The sequence below is a fragment of the Chelonoidis abingdonii genome, chromosome 15 (assembly GCF_003597395.2).
Source record: "Chelonoidis abingdonii isolate Lonesome George chromosome 15, CheloAbing_2.0, whole genome shotgun sequence".
Taxonomy (NCBI): domain Eukaryota; kingdom Metazoa; phylum Chordata; order Testudines; family Testudinidae; genus Chelonoidis; species Chelonoidis abingdonii.
In genome coordinates this window covers 6,742,204-6,756,953 of record NC_133783.1, presented here as the reverse complement: position 1 = coordinate 6,756,953, position 14,750 = coordinate 6,742,204, and the positions used below count along the sequence as shown (strand labels likewise).

General features: G+C 40.5%; 1 protein-coding gene across 13 annotated transcripts in view; it reads right to left on the bottom strand.

Moving 5' to 3' along the window:
- ZMIZ1 (zinc finger MIZ-type containing 1) overlaps nt 1-14,750 on the bottom strand; it is a 522,010-nt gene that overhangs the window by 136,286 nt on the left and 370,974 nt on the right. Inside the window, exon 1 of one of the 13 annotated variants that reach the window (XM_032786406.2) lies at nt 4,673-4,782. The exons of 11 other annotated variants lie outside the window; for them this stretch is intronic. The gene's annotated coding sequence lies outside the window, so the exon portion shown is untranslated. Of the gene's footprint in view, nt 1-4,062; nt 4,312-4,672; nt 4,783-14,750 lie in introns of those variants that run through there. One more of the 13 variants, XM_032786407.2, reaches the window with a different exon arrangement.

The following is a 14,750-nucleotide window of genomic DNA, read 5'->3' as shown; positions in this document are numbered from 1 at the left end:
TGGGGGAGGGGAGAGCAGTGAAAAAAATGTTTACAGCACTCCAATCCTATGCTGAGGTGAGGTTTGTTTCTTTCAGCCTGTCTGCAAACTGCAGTGGGCCACCCCTGCAGCACAACTTGTTGCAGGTTGTTTCATGGAAGTCTTCTGTAATGACTTCCTATAAGTCTTCCGCGACAGACACCTAGCAATTACCCCATTTATAGGGGCAGCAGCAGAGGAAGGAATTTCACTGGCAGTCTCTTATTACAGATGTTAATGGATACCTCTGTAATGCTGATTTGTGTCAATAACTTTGCAAATCATAAAAATGTATTTTGTTTGCTGGCATTCCTAAAGCAATAAAAGATGAACAGAAAAAGTAAACTTGCCTCCTGTCTTAAAGAATTTGATTTTTTCTTTGAAGTCATCTAGGGAAAGAATATGAAATTGCAGGATTTCTTTTTGTTCAGTAAGATCCGTTTGCTGGTCACCTGGCTATGAGAAAGCATGATCTACAGTAAGACACCCTTCCCTCAGTGGCAACTAACACACAGACTTATGTGCTATCAGTTCAGCTTGTAACATATAAAGAAGCAATAAACAGCTTATACGCAGAGTCTTATCCCTGATTAAACCTCTTGGGTAGGCCACAGCTAACTTGTTCCACTAACCTCTAGCGGACAAGAAGTCCATGTTGCCAGATCTCTCTCTAAATTGCCTCACTAAAAATAAAATCACAAGGCTACTACATTGATAAGCGACTTAATAACCCCAATCCCGAAATGTACTCCCCACATTATTGTCTCGCTGTTTCTTTGTATTCCCGTCTTCCTGTAACCCTCTGTTGTCTCTTTTCTTATACTTAGATTGTAAGATGTCTAGGGGAAGGACTTTCTGTTGTGTTTGTACAGCACCTGGCCTGGTCCATGACTGAGACTTTCCTAGGTGTTACGGTAATACACATTTTATGTGCGTGTCACTCAAGCACAGTCAACGCAACATTTCTATCAAGGCCATTTAAACAGAGATGTGGAAATTTCTGCTGCAAAGCTATGCAAGATCAAAGACTTTAAGACTCAATTTTGGACCCCTCTTAGGTAAGCATTTTCATTTCCTACCACAAAATTGTTTCTTACATGTTCAGATTGTCTCATAAAAAGATCATAGAATCATAGGGTTAGAAAGGACCTCAAGAGGTCATCTAGTCCAACCCCGTGCTCAAAGCAGGACTAATCCCCAGACACATTTTTACCCCAGTTCCCTAAATGGCCTCCTCAAGCATTGAACTCACAACCCTGGGTTCAGCAAGCCCATGCTCAAACCACTGAGCTATCCCTCCCCCGAAATCACACTCCTTTGAGCTGGATACTTCGATACTATCTCTGCGGTTACATTTCCCCCAAGAACTTTTTCTGGTGGCGCCATCATAAGGGAACCCACTCCACCCTAAAATTACCATATATACTCGACCATAAACTGTTTCATTTATAAGCTGACCAACCCCAAGATGGATAAGTAAAAATGGAAAATTTTTATAACCCTATAATTCAGGGGTCAACAAATTTTGGCTCCCGGGCCATCAGAATAAGCTGCTGGTGGGCCGAGATGGTTTGTTTACCTCGAGGGTCCACAGGCACGGAGGTAAACCTAAGTAAACAAAGTGTCCTGGCATGCCAGCTGCCTATACTGATGGGCCGGGACAGCAACTGGTGTGGAAATTTTTTTCGGGGGAGAAGCTGGGAGTCAGGCAAGTAACCTCTGTGACCACCCCCCACGTGACCCCACCCCTAGACCGGGACCCCCACACTCTCCTCATCCCATCCCTTCCCATCCAATCTGGGGAAGCCAGGGGAGGATGTCTCTGGTCTGGTTGAAGCTACTCCGGCGGGTGGCACAGCTGCAGCACGTTTCAGCGGGCTGGACCGGGCAGCACGGCCGTAGCATGTTCTGGCAGGCTGGGCGGCGCGGCCACTTCAGAGGCTGGAGGGAGAGCAGCATGGCCAGAAGCGGAGAGACTCTGGCCCCACTTCTTCCCTTCTGGTTCTGCTGGCTGTGCTGCCTTGCTGTGGGGAGGGGCTGTGTCCCACATCTCCCTCTCTATCCCCATTCATAAGCCAACCCCCTTCTCTGGTACTTCTCTTTTTTACTAAAAAAATTTGGCTACGAACGAGTATATATGGTAATTTTAAATGTTTACAAGCAATTTTTCACCTCAGTTTCAGCCCAAAAGCTTTGCTCCAGATGCCTTTTTGATACAGAAAATAAACCAAAAGAGAAATAAAAAAATTGCACAGCAGTGTGGCATGAGGTAGGAGGAGAATGTATGTTTTTGTTACTTTAAAATGCAGCATCTATTTCTATGTATTATAAAACCAAGACAAAGTCAAACGACAAGTGATTTCTGTGATGGAACCCATTCACATCTACAAGATCCACAGCAACAGATCCTTAAACAAATCTTATTAATAAAACTGTAACAAAGCTCTAGGCAAACAAAAAAAAAAAAAAAAAAAAAGAAGAATAGGTAACTATGAATAATTTCTTTGAACTTTATTTTTAGTTTAAGTACTATCACTTTTCAAATGGCATATTGCTCATACAGATAAAGTTTGTCATCTTGGCCCAATTAACTGCTTAACCTAACCTAATCAAGATATCACCTCTTAAAATAAACCCGGCTACTTTGTTATCAGGCTAGTTCACAGTTTCATCCTGCACATACAAGAGAATACATTTCTACCTATTTGTCTTCAAAAACTAAATCCATAGATTTTCATAGCAATTTCCCTTTCTATAGTTGTGTCATCCTGGCATAGTGCAACATGTAAGTGGTTGACAAGAATCACTAAAATTGCTCAGTTCAAGCCACTTTGGACTGCAGGCCTGATTCAAAGCCCATTGAAGCCAACGGATTTTGGATCAGGCCCTAAATGAAAACAGTTCAACTGCATGTCTGACTCTAGATGACTGAAATCAATAGGTGCTTTGCTGCTAACTTCATTGGACACAGGATCAGGCTCTAAAACTACTCAAGACAAAACAAGATTCCACCGGATCAGGAGAGTTGTTACATACTGTGCTACTCTCCCTTCAGTAACTAGCTGGAAGCATGCTATTCTTTACACCAATGTTGTTGATGTTTATTAGATACACAATTTTGAGTTCCGAATTTATACACTGCTACATTCCAACCACACCTCTCCATGCCTAATTTCTATTCCAGATTTAACTGAGCCTGGTTTATTTCACTCTAAAACTATCACTTGCTCTGCTCCATGTAATTAAGAACACCAAGGGACTATTTAGCAGGACTTCAAATGCTTCAGTGTCACTAGTTTTAATTTTCGAACTTTCGAAATACTCTTTCAAACGTATCAATGGTGTCCTGTATCTTTTTTTAAATATCACAATTAGTACTGAAGACTGCATTCCACTTGGGACGAAAAAATACCTGTCAACTTTAGTACCTGAGATTGCTATTGACACCATCATGTCTATGCCAGTTTCCTTGAAACTACTTGCCAGGATGTATGTTAGTTGTACGTTACGTACAACAAGGTCTTTAGGAAAGCAGCGTAAATGAAATGGTGACAACACTTACAGTATTTGTTGTTTCCAGAATCTCTTTTGGAATATACAACATTCTGACAATAAAGACAGTTTAAGGAAATGCCATCAATGCTTGATGCACATTCTGCTTTTATGATTGCAGGCAAAAAGAAGCAAAAAAAGATCTTGTAAAATGTCTGCTTACAAGTCAACAATTCACCCTCTAAAATAACAATGTCCTAAGGATCACTTAATCAAATTAGTAAGATCTGAGTATCCCCCAGCTTCCCAAATTCTCTTCAGGGGCAAGCACAAGGAACAGTAACTGTATGCAAATATGTCCCAGTTTCCTACTCAGTCTGCCTTTCATCCCCTTATTCTGCCTTTTCCATCTGACAACATGCAGCACTGCTTTACCCACAATGCTCTCTCTCTCTCTCTGTGTCACACATACAGTCTCAGACAGACTGGAGCAAACACACACGCTCGCACACATCCATATACACTCCCTCCCCCCAAAAGAAACCAACTTACCCACAAGTTATATTTCATTCAAAAACTAGTCCTCCTCTGCTCCCCCTCCTCTGTTTTTCCTGCCTCTCTTCCGTTGCAGAAAAAGGCCACATATGTCTGAAAACACTTCTAGGCAGAAACCATCTAGTGCAGAACAAAGAGAGCCAGGGTTGCCTTAATCTCAGCATAAGGCAGCCAGTAGCTATTTTCAAGCTTGTTCTCTCTCTCTTCCCCCTCTGAGGGCACCCTGCGCTGCTCTGTTTCTCTCTCTCTCTCTCTCTCTCTCATCTCTTTGCCTGTCCAGCCACTGCACAACACACATCAATTATTCATTGCTTGTCTCCCGGTTTCCAGGCAAAACCAATCACAGATGGAGTCTTGCTAATAGGCTCATGCCGTACTTGCCAACAGGCTATTTGTGCTCAAGCTACAACCCTCCAGAGACAATAAAGAGAATCAGGTTAAGCTTTAAAACTTCACACGTACACGAACAGACCTGAAACAGCGATGTGCATGTCAACATCCATATGACATTGCTTAGGAGCATGTCTTCAGCGCACAGGACGCAAGAAGGCTGCTTTAAATCTTCTGAAAGGGTTTCAAGAAAAATCAAACACTCAGAAAATCTCACCTCAGCTGCATGTTACTGATATGGCTGGTTTTCTTTTCTGTCTCTAGTGATCCATCTCTCCCATTACACACATCTCTCTCATCCACATACACATATGCTTCTCTCTCTCTCACACACACACACACACACACACAAGCAATCACAGCCACTTTGCCCAGAAGAGAGAGAGAGAGAACGGAGGAGGGGAGGGGGAAAAAACCCAGGCAGCTCACATTTCAAACTTGCAGGGAGGGGTGGTGCTTAGAGCACTAGGACAAAGCCTCTATATCTGGCATCCAGCCAAAATACTAAAATAAAATCCCTTAATCAATTAATTTGAAGCAACTCTTGTTTGAGTGTGTATAACAAATCATTAAGGGCGCGGAGGCTGAAAAGTCTTCAGAATTGGAAAAATTAATATACTTGTTTCCCCCCTCCCCTGCTCAGAATGCTGTTGACTAAATCCATCAAACTAGTCATGCTAATTAGTGCCAAGAGAAGCCTCTGCATTTAGGCAGTGCTGGTGGCTTCCTATGAGAAGAGGAATCAGTCCACTGGAGGCAGAGTGGGAGGAAGTGAATGGACAAGTTTTCTAGTCAGATGAATGTTAAATATGCATCAGGAGCATGATTGATCTTACTTACCTGTTGAAACACAGGAAGGTTGGTTAGTGCCATTTGGTCGGCACCTATATCTGAATTTGTTTTTTGGAGTGTGGGGTGGGTTGTGAGGAAGGAAGGATTGTGTTACTTTAGCCTTCATTTTTATTTAGCCTTGATAATCCAAGATACTGCAATAATACTGAGCATTTATGTATCATTAAATATACAAAGCACCATCCAAGTATTTAGCCCTGCCAAATGAATAGGAAATATTATCCCTAATTTACAGATGGGGAAACTGAGGCACAGATAAATTAAGACTGCACTTTCAAAGGAGCCTAAGGGAATTCAATGGAACTTAGGCACCTAATTCCCATGGCCTGCTCTGAAAATCTCACTCAAATGACTTCCTCAGGACCACAGAGAATGACAGGATTAGAACTCAGTTCGAGCCCCCTCAACTACCTACCTGTGGCTCATTCTTCTTAATAACGCCAATAATTTTCCATGTAACATAACTAAAACTGTTTAAGTTTAAAATTTGACTTGTGTGCATTTTAAATATGTTCAATACTTCAAAAGTACTCTTTACAGAGAAAGATATTTCAACAAGCTCTTCTGTGTAAAGGCTTTCTGTAAGGAGCTGACAATATAAAAGACAAGAAAGAAATGTACAGGAAGTGTATGTGACCTTTTTTCCTGCTCTGAGGGAAAACTGGCAGTTTAAGTTGTGGCTGACCAAGAATCAGCCTTTTCCTGACATAGCATCCTGTGGTAAATAGCCGCTTCCTTCCCAGGCACAACCTTCACAAATGTTCCTCCATTTCTTAAAGGGGCATTGGACATTTTATCACAGAGCTCACTGGGTTAATATGCTGCTGCTTCCATTCCAAAAAAAGAAAATGGACTATAAATTAAAAAAAAAAAAATACTAGCAGATCCACCTACATTCCTTTTTGTTAAAGCACCTAAAAAGGCTCTGCACTTTTTCCCCGGTATTCACAGTTACTCACCAAACCGTGTTTTAAATAAATAAATAAATAAAATAAAAGTGTCTGCAAAATGACCGATCAGGTCAGCAAACTACCAGAGATACCAAAGTGTGGTCTGTTCTGAAAAGTGACTCCAAAAAATGACATTGTCAGGTTCAATGTTTATTTTTTTCTGTGAATCCAGATCAAACAAGTAAAAATACATTTTATTCTCACTAACTTCCATCCCTGAAGATACAGCTTCAGGTCGGACAGTCAAACTGGGTTCTCGCCTCCTCTCACAGTTCTGCCAGTGTAAAAAGGTGCTGCAAGTCAAATTCTCCTCTCAGTTACACCTTTGCAAACCCCAGAGCTGCACAAGTACAACTAACGGCAGAATTTTAAAACAATATGGCTTGCACAGGTGTCACAAAAGGCATAATTTGGCCTATGTAAGCATTAGTACTGATGCATGCATGAGATGGAAGGAATCCAGCTAGATTCTCACAGCCCAGAGAGAGAGTTTGCAGGGCTGATAGAAAAACCAACCAACCAACCTCAAAACAACAAATATTTTAATTTGCAAACTGATCAAACTTGAGATGGAGGCAATGAGAGAAAAACACAGAATCTCATGAAACTGTTTTTATCACTTTTCAGAATAGAACTGAACTTTAAGAAAATGTGAATTATATTGATTGGCAGGCAGAGAAACTGATAACATGCACGAGTTTCAGATGACAATGTTATTTGGAACTGGCAAAACTACGAGGGATTTAGGATGATAATCCCGAACAAAGACCAAATTCCTTGCTGGCGTAACTCCACCGATTTCAGAGTTTGAAGTTATGCCTAAAAAAACCCCATATATTCACTTTATTTATAAATTTATATGTACAATTTAGATATATAAATTTATATATACATACATACATACACAGAGTGTTGTGCTGGTTTCAGATTTTATTGAAATTACAAAACTTTCACATAGCTTTAATCCCAATGTTGTCATATTGCATATTAAAAAAAAAAATAGGACTTTTAAAGATCTGGAGCAGCCTTTTCAAAATCAAGATTGACTGCTTCCCTGCATGAAAACCACACTGAAATCTGAGTTTTTCAGAAGAAAATATATATAGATATAATTTCCACTTTGATATGTTTACACTTATTTTTTTTTAACTTTCTTTTAAAAAAAAGATCACTTTTTTTCTCTTCTTATATTCACTTTCCAGTGTCAGAGTGTAGGTTTCTCTTTAAACTGCCTGTCTTTTCAACGGAAGTGGTTTAGAGTAGACAAATCATTTATCTAAAAATTATGTACTTACTTCTCCTTTGACAAATCTTCAGCAGGTTTCTAATCCCACCCTGCCACTTGAAATAACACTTTCTGTGATGACTTTTGAGTCACAGTTGTCAGAGGAATCTGGCACTGTAGTTAAATGGATTAAATCATACTTCATAGCCTACCATATTTTGGCAAATAAGTGGTTTATCATTTGTAGAAATTAATCATAAGAGTTTTTTCTGCAGGGCAAATTCCCAATCATTTTTAAGATTACTATGTTTAAGTCCCAATGACAGCAGTATGTCAAATTACATCATAGGAAGGATTGTCTCATGCAGTGATAACTATTAACAAGTCCCACTAAAGTCATTTACTACTGGGAGGAGCGTGTCTGTGCTGGGGAAGCCATTTTTATAAACCGGTGTAGGAGAGCAAGCCCAGTGGCTGTGCTTTGTGCTGCCATTTGAGAAAACATGGATTCTACTTCCAGGAAAACCACCTCGCTGCTGTGACTAGAGAAGCCTGGTGTCCTTTGGACTCTCCGTGTCATTCAGCCCTTGAGGGAAGACCGAGGAGTGCTTTATTTGCAACACATCTAGCAGATTAAGGAGAGATGGTCATAGGCTCCCAAAGGAGTATTGCCCAGCACTTATATCTACCTTTATAGTTCAAGGCAAGGACTGTCTATTTTTGCATACTGTGCAGTGCCAAGCACATTACTAATGCTAAATAAAACCTAAAAATTAAATAATAATAATAATAATAATCAAAAAACAACGATAAACATTTCCCAGCAAGCAGAAGAATGAAAATAAGTGGGCTACAGAAGGGACAATGAACCAATCTCCAGTGTAAATGCTTTAGTGCTAATTACAGTGTCAGACACACACCACCAGTGGTGCCTGATGTACTGGGGTATCATGATACTTCAGCGTGGTTTCGTAATCGTGGCGGGGCAGACACTTATGTGGAGGGGAAAAGCAGTTTAGAGACGTGAAGGAACTACTTATGCTCTTTGTCAAATAGCAACAATGTCAGTTATTCCCAATTTTGGAACAACACGACACTTTGTATAACTAAAGTATAACTGCTGACTTGGCAAATTACCCATAATGAAAGAAATAAAGCATCTAAAATTATCCAAGGGCCCAATCTGGCAGTCCTTATTCAATGGGAGTTTTAGTGGAGTTAAGTCTTTAACTGCAGGATCTTAGTACATTATTTCAAAGGTTATTTATCTAATGCAGATAGGAAGGCCATCGCTGTGTATACATCTTAGCACTGAAGCAATGGTTTTTAAAAACCCTTTAGAAGAATTACAATTACATGTTAAAAATATAGACACTCCACGGGTCAGTGGCCTTGTGTCGTTTTTTTTTTTTTAATGTCTCACAGTAGACTGCATGAGTAGAAGCTGTTATAAATCACAAGGCTGCATCCTAGTCAGAAAGCAGCAATATACTTTAAAAAGAAGAAGATCCTTTAACTCAGCATCAAGTGCCTTTCATGCATAATCCACTTTTCCAAGATCAAACCAACTCAATCCAAAGAGGTGGGAGAGGAAGCCTAGCATATTAAGCAAGGAAAACAAACTTTGCAATGTGGTTAAGTCCTGTTCTTTTGTTTAAGTCAAAAGTTGCTACACTGCACAGCTCACTATGCAGCTCACCATACCCCTGAAGTCCCCATCTCTGCCAGGTGTCTCCAACAGCCAGGCAGAAAAGTTCCAGAATGTGATGTAGCATCTCGGCTCACACAGGCTCCCTCTTTTCACTACTGCTACCCTGTGCTAACTTGCACGGACTCTAAAATTTTAATATTCGGAGGCACCAAAGAATACTGGAAATACTGAAAACACTGCCCTGTGGACAAGCACACCCTATATCTGTTCAAGTGGACTTGACCTTTTCACATTTTCTTTGAGAATGTGCCATTTTTAATGTTTAAGATCTTGGACATTTTTATGTGCTTGTACAAACCCATTATGAAAGAACCTTCTCTCTTCCAACCCTACAGATGAGGTCAAGATGGGCTGTGATTATGGAAGCGCATAACTATTGTAATGAGGAAATGCCCTCCCCTTTCCCCTTTATGATCACCATCACGTTCGGAAGAGGAAGCCCACCTTACAACCCCATGTCATGTATTAGTGTAGGATTTTGCTACCTTCTCGTTCTATTTCTTTTTTATTAAATATCTTTACCATACATAGACCCAAAAGAACTATGACAATTACAACGAAATATGGAAAACTACAGAACAATGGGAAAAAAAGCCAAATTCATCATGTTCATACATTTACATTTTATTCGCTGCTATCCACTGTAAAAAAACAGAAGGGAAAAGGAACCAAAGCAAAGAAAAAGGAGGACACAAGGGAAAGATTACACTCCCAACATAGTGTGGCAGACAGAAAACGTACCCTGCAGAACCAGAAAATCATTATATAATGACACCATCAGTCTATAACTATCTCCAGTGTCTTTTCACCATTCTCATCAATAGAGCTCCCTGTATATACCACTATCTGTCAGTCAGAGAACTCTAAAAAGAAAGACCAAATATTCTCAAATCTGTGGAGTTTTTCCCCTTCTTTTAGTCTTTCAAGAGCTACTACATCATTTAACTCACTGGGACAGTTTTCTACCCTGGGAAGTGTAGGTGACTTTCAGCATGATAAGATCAGACTCCATACCATTAAGAATAATGAGGCTCACAGGAACCAGCATTTTTGTGAATTCATCATGTGGGAGATTTAGGCCGAGGAGTCCCAATATAAACATTTCTGGTTGGAGCAAAAGAGAAGTTCCTACTAGTTATTACATTCTTACATGTCCCTACTCCCCAATGCTCCTAATTTGTAGACAGTCCCATACAAACCACCATATAGATGGAAGCCAGGAATGTACATTTCCAATGGTCATTTGCATCTTTAATGCCTCCTTTGGACACAGCAGTTGGAGTCCACTGCATGCAAAGCACTTCTGGCGAATTAGACAGAGACAGAGGCCTTTTTGTACCAAGTCCAGTTTCGTTACACTGTTGCGTGATCAAGGGGATTCCCAAAACCAGGCTCCATTTATTTTTAACCATCTCTGTACTTTTTTCAATAGCCTTCATTAAGTAAGTAGATACTTCTGCAGTGGGGCTGGCAAGCTGCCCAATTTTCCTTGTTACTTCAGTAAGTCTAGAGATGCAGGAACTACTTTTGGATGGGGGCAAACCTGATTGACTAATTCTAATGGGCTTATATGTTATTTAAAGGGTAAAGCCCCCTGTTTTTACCTATATTTATTTCACAAGACCACCCTTTTGTGTCTGCCTAGTCTAGCATTGCATATTGATGATAATTCAAGCTCATTAGAGGCATCACTTGTTTCACTTTCATCTTGTACCTTCTCCAGCATCTAAGCACAGCTCAAGCCCCACCATGCCTCTCCATAAATGGGAGACCAGTCACATCTATAAGGTAGCTTTGTCTCTGTTTGTTAAGCACTTGAGGATTAGAGTCACTGTCTACTGACTTCAGTAGAAGCAGAGTTACGTCAATGCTATCCAGGCATTTACTATTATTTATTTGGTTCCGCTCCTCTATTTGTTTTGGGCTTGCTGTGTGACAGTGAACTAAAGCCACACGTTGGCATAGGCATGCAGGGGGTTAACTATAGCTAAGCTTCTTCCTCTCCCTGCAAAAGGTGCTCAGGGGGGATAATGAGGCAGGTCTGAAGACGGCAAGCTAAAAAGAAAGAGGACAGGAAACTCCACAAGGAGATAGTGGGTGGGGATGCCTTGGAGTAAAGAAAATTCCATCCCCAGTCACTCCATGTCTGACAGTAAAAACCCTGGTCTGGGTTCTGTTTTTTCCTGGCACTGTAAGACCAGTTTGTTTTGTTTCAGCGCCTGTCAAGGTTGCTCTCTAAGACCCTCAGGAGATAAAAGCCTTCAGGAAAACAAGGTTAGCCTAAATGACTGTGTTTACTTTGATTCTCACAAACATTCCACTACCATTTATCATATCATACCTTGATTCACCAAATGTCATCTCCTCCTCATTCCATCCCCACTCCCCCATGTCAGGGCTATTCAAATGGCTCTGTGAATAGGGCCCTCAGGGTTTGCTTGTACTCTCCTCCTTGAGCCTAAGCATGTCACTGTCTGATGCAGCTGAGCTCCAACAGTCCAGGGGAATGCAAAGGTTCCCTCTCAAATCCAACTCATCCGCATATAGCCACAAGAATGAAGCCAAAGTGTTAGAAGGACCAGAACTGAGAAAGAACAAGCGATGCAAATGCACGGAGTGGGATATGAATAAGATAGGAAAAAGCCCTCATCTTTCCACAATGGTTTGTATCTTCTGCACAGGAAAGTCAACAAGAGAACACTAGTCCCATGGTGGACATGAGCTGTTAAGAGCATTAGAATTCAAATGTAATGAGAAAGCTGAGATGAAACCAATTGGATTCCATTAAAAAAACCCGAAGACAACGTTGTGTGCCCGTCTCCCAAGACCACCATCAAACCATGAAAACCATCACAAATGCAGCTAGCTCTCTTGCTGCTGCCATACCGCATATGCTAGAGGAAGATGCAGAAGTTGTCAGAAGGCAACATTATCCAAAATCACTTAAGGAATGGCATTGGTGTTTTAGACAGAAAAACCGACCTATCTTGAAAGTGGACCAGTCTGGAAAATCTTTCCCTTCTACATGCAAAAAGAGTGTGTGTGTGTGTGTGTGAGTGTGTGTGCGCGCGCAATCCATTTCAGAAATACCACTACATGTCTTTTGCTAACTATCTAAACAAACCTGTGCACATATGCCATATACTTGTTTTTCATATTAATCTGGCAGAAAGCCATCCAAAATTGCGTTTAGTGGATACTGAGATGTAGCATGGATCAGGTGTTTCAGATCAATAAGGAAAAATTTTCTCCATGTAGACCAAATCCAGTTATTGTCACTTTTTTTCTCCTTGCACCAACCTGACTTTAGGAGCATCCCTCAATATCCATATTTGACTGTACACTAAGGAGGATTACAATATTAGCAAAACCAAAATAGAATTATTAACGTTTTGTGCTTTTCTGACTATTTTGAAAGTGAATATATGCAGTTGCTGCAAGAGAAAGGGAATGGACCTGAATGGAAAGTGGTGTAGCTCAGAGGAATACCAAGTGAACACTGGTAGGTAATTGTTACAGCTACATAAAGAAGAGCTTCAGGGATAACAGATATTTACCAAATTTCTCTCTACAACACTCTGTTCAAAGCAGGTAGTTCTCCAAAAACTGCAGACCCTTATTATAAGAAAGCTCGCAGCTTAATCTTGGTATTTCAAAGGTTACTGGACTATGGACTCATTCAACTCTGAATACTATGGGCCTGATTCTCATTTACACTGTACACCACCTTAGCAGGGTAGCCTCAGTGAGTGTGTTTCAATACTGGAAAGACATCTCTTATAGCTAAAAATGTCTTAGACCCCATTAGCTTATTCAGAATCTGAAAAAAAGATTCACTTCAACATTTTTTGCTGAGGGGAAAAAATATCTGTAATATAGGAACAAAATTAAAAACAGCAATTAACACAAGCTTCTATCTTTAGTAATTATTCATATACCTGTTTAGCTGATAATAAGTACTAGCTCCAGGCTGTCTGCCTGCATTGCTAGGACGCAGACAGCAACCTTTGCTAAATTGACTCTATTGGTTACACTCATGCTGCAAGAGCTGTTTTCAAGGACAGATGTACAGTGCTATATGGGTAAAGAGACAAGCAAATTAGAGATGGGTGCTCTGTCAGAATCGGACTGAAAAACTTGTGTCAGCATTTCCCTACATTAATAAGGTCTTACATTTTTAACTCTTCACCTTCTGGCTATTACAAGGATGCAAGAAGAATCTATGCTCACAGTACAATATATAACAGAGTTTTGTCTTCTAAAATACATTTATTTTTTTAATCCCTGAAATGTAATGGAGGATCAAAAACAAAACAATAGCAAGAGTATGAAAAGGTGTTCTATGGCGATTCATAAGGAGTATTTAACCCCAATTAGCTCATGGTGCATATTATGTCACAGATCATGGATTAAGCAAGTTTAGAACAGCTAAGCAAAGCGACAGCAAATTGTGTTTTTGCTATTAACCACTAAAATACAATGAATTAGAGGTGGTCAAAAAATATGACAAACATTTTGTAAAAATTTTTGTAGCCAAATTTCTACAAAAAAGATGAATCACAATGTTGGACATTTTTGACCATCTCTATTCTAAAGTCACAGAAGGCCCTATGCTGCCTAGTGGATAGAACACTGGTCTGGGATTCAAGAGATCTGGTTTCTATAGATGGCTCTCCCACTGGCCCGCTGAGTGGCCTTGTGCAAGTCACGTTGCCTCTCTGTGCCTCAGTTTCCTCATCTATAAAATAAGCATGCTCGTTTCCTCCTTTGTAAAGTGCCTTGAAATCTACTGATGAAGAGTGCTATATAAGAGCTAGATATTATATTATTATTATTATTATTATTAATGAACAAATGAAGGCAAGCAACAATCACTTAGGCCTACACTAGAAAAGGTTTGCCAGTATAGCTTGCCGCGGCCCCTCCCCAAGACATATACCAGCAAAAAAGAGTGCTTTTGCCAATAAATAAGCTATACCACCACAACCACATTTTTGCCAGTGTAACTGCGCCTATAATAGAGCTTTTGCCAATATAGAAATGCGGTTAATCACCTCCCTAACAAACATATCAGCAAAAGTTTGTAGTGTAAACCTGGCTTAAATGGAGGATGACAGCATGAGAGACTGAAATCCCCTGTGAGACTGGTAATGAATTCAATGGGATCAGTGGAACTGGAGTTAGAGGGCCCACATTCTCTGGAGGAGCTGCTATTGACAAGACACTAGGAAAACAGACACTGTGCCGAGTTGGACTAGAAGCAACTCAGCCATATGGAGAGGGCTGTGCACAGGGCTTAATAAAGTTCCACTTGTTCAGCTTAGCCTGCATTCAGCTTCACTCTTTGCAAATGAAATAGGATAGCATCTTTCATCTGTGCAAGTTTTCATCATCATGTTCCTATTATACCTCTGGCATTTAGGGCAGTGATGAAGCTCCTCCACTCCGGTCTGTTTCTGGCAAGTCTTTCAATGGTTCCCCAGCTGTGCCCCAGGTTTTTCAGCTCAGCTTCCACAGCTCTTCACCATGCGGTTTTCGGGCAGTCTCATTCTTGCTT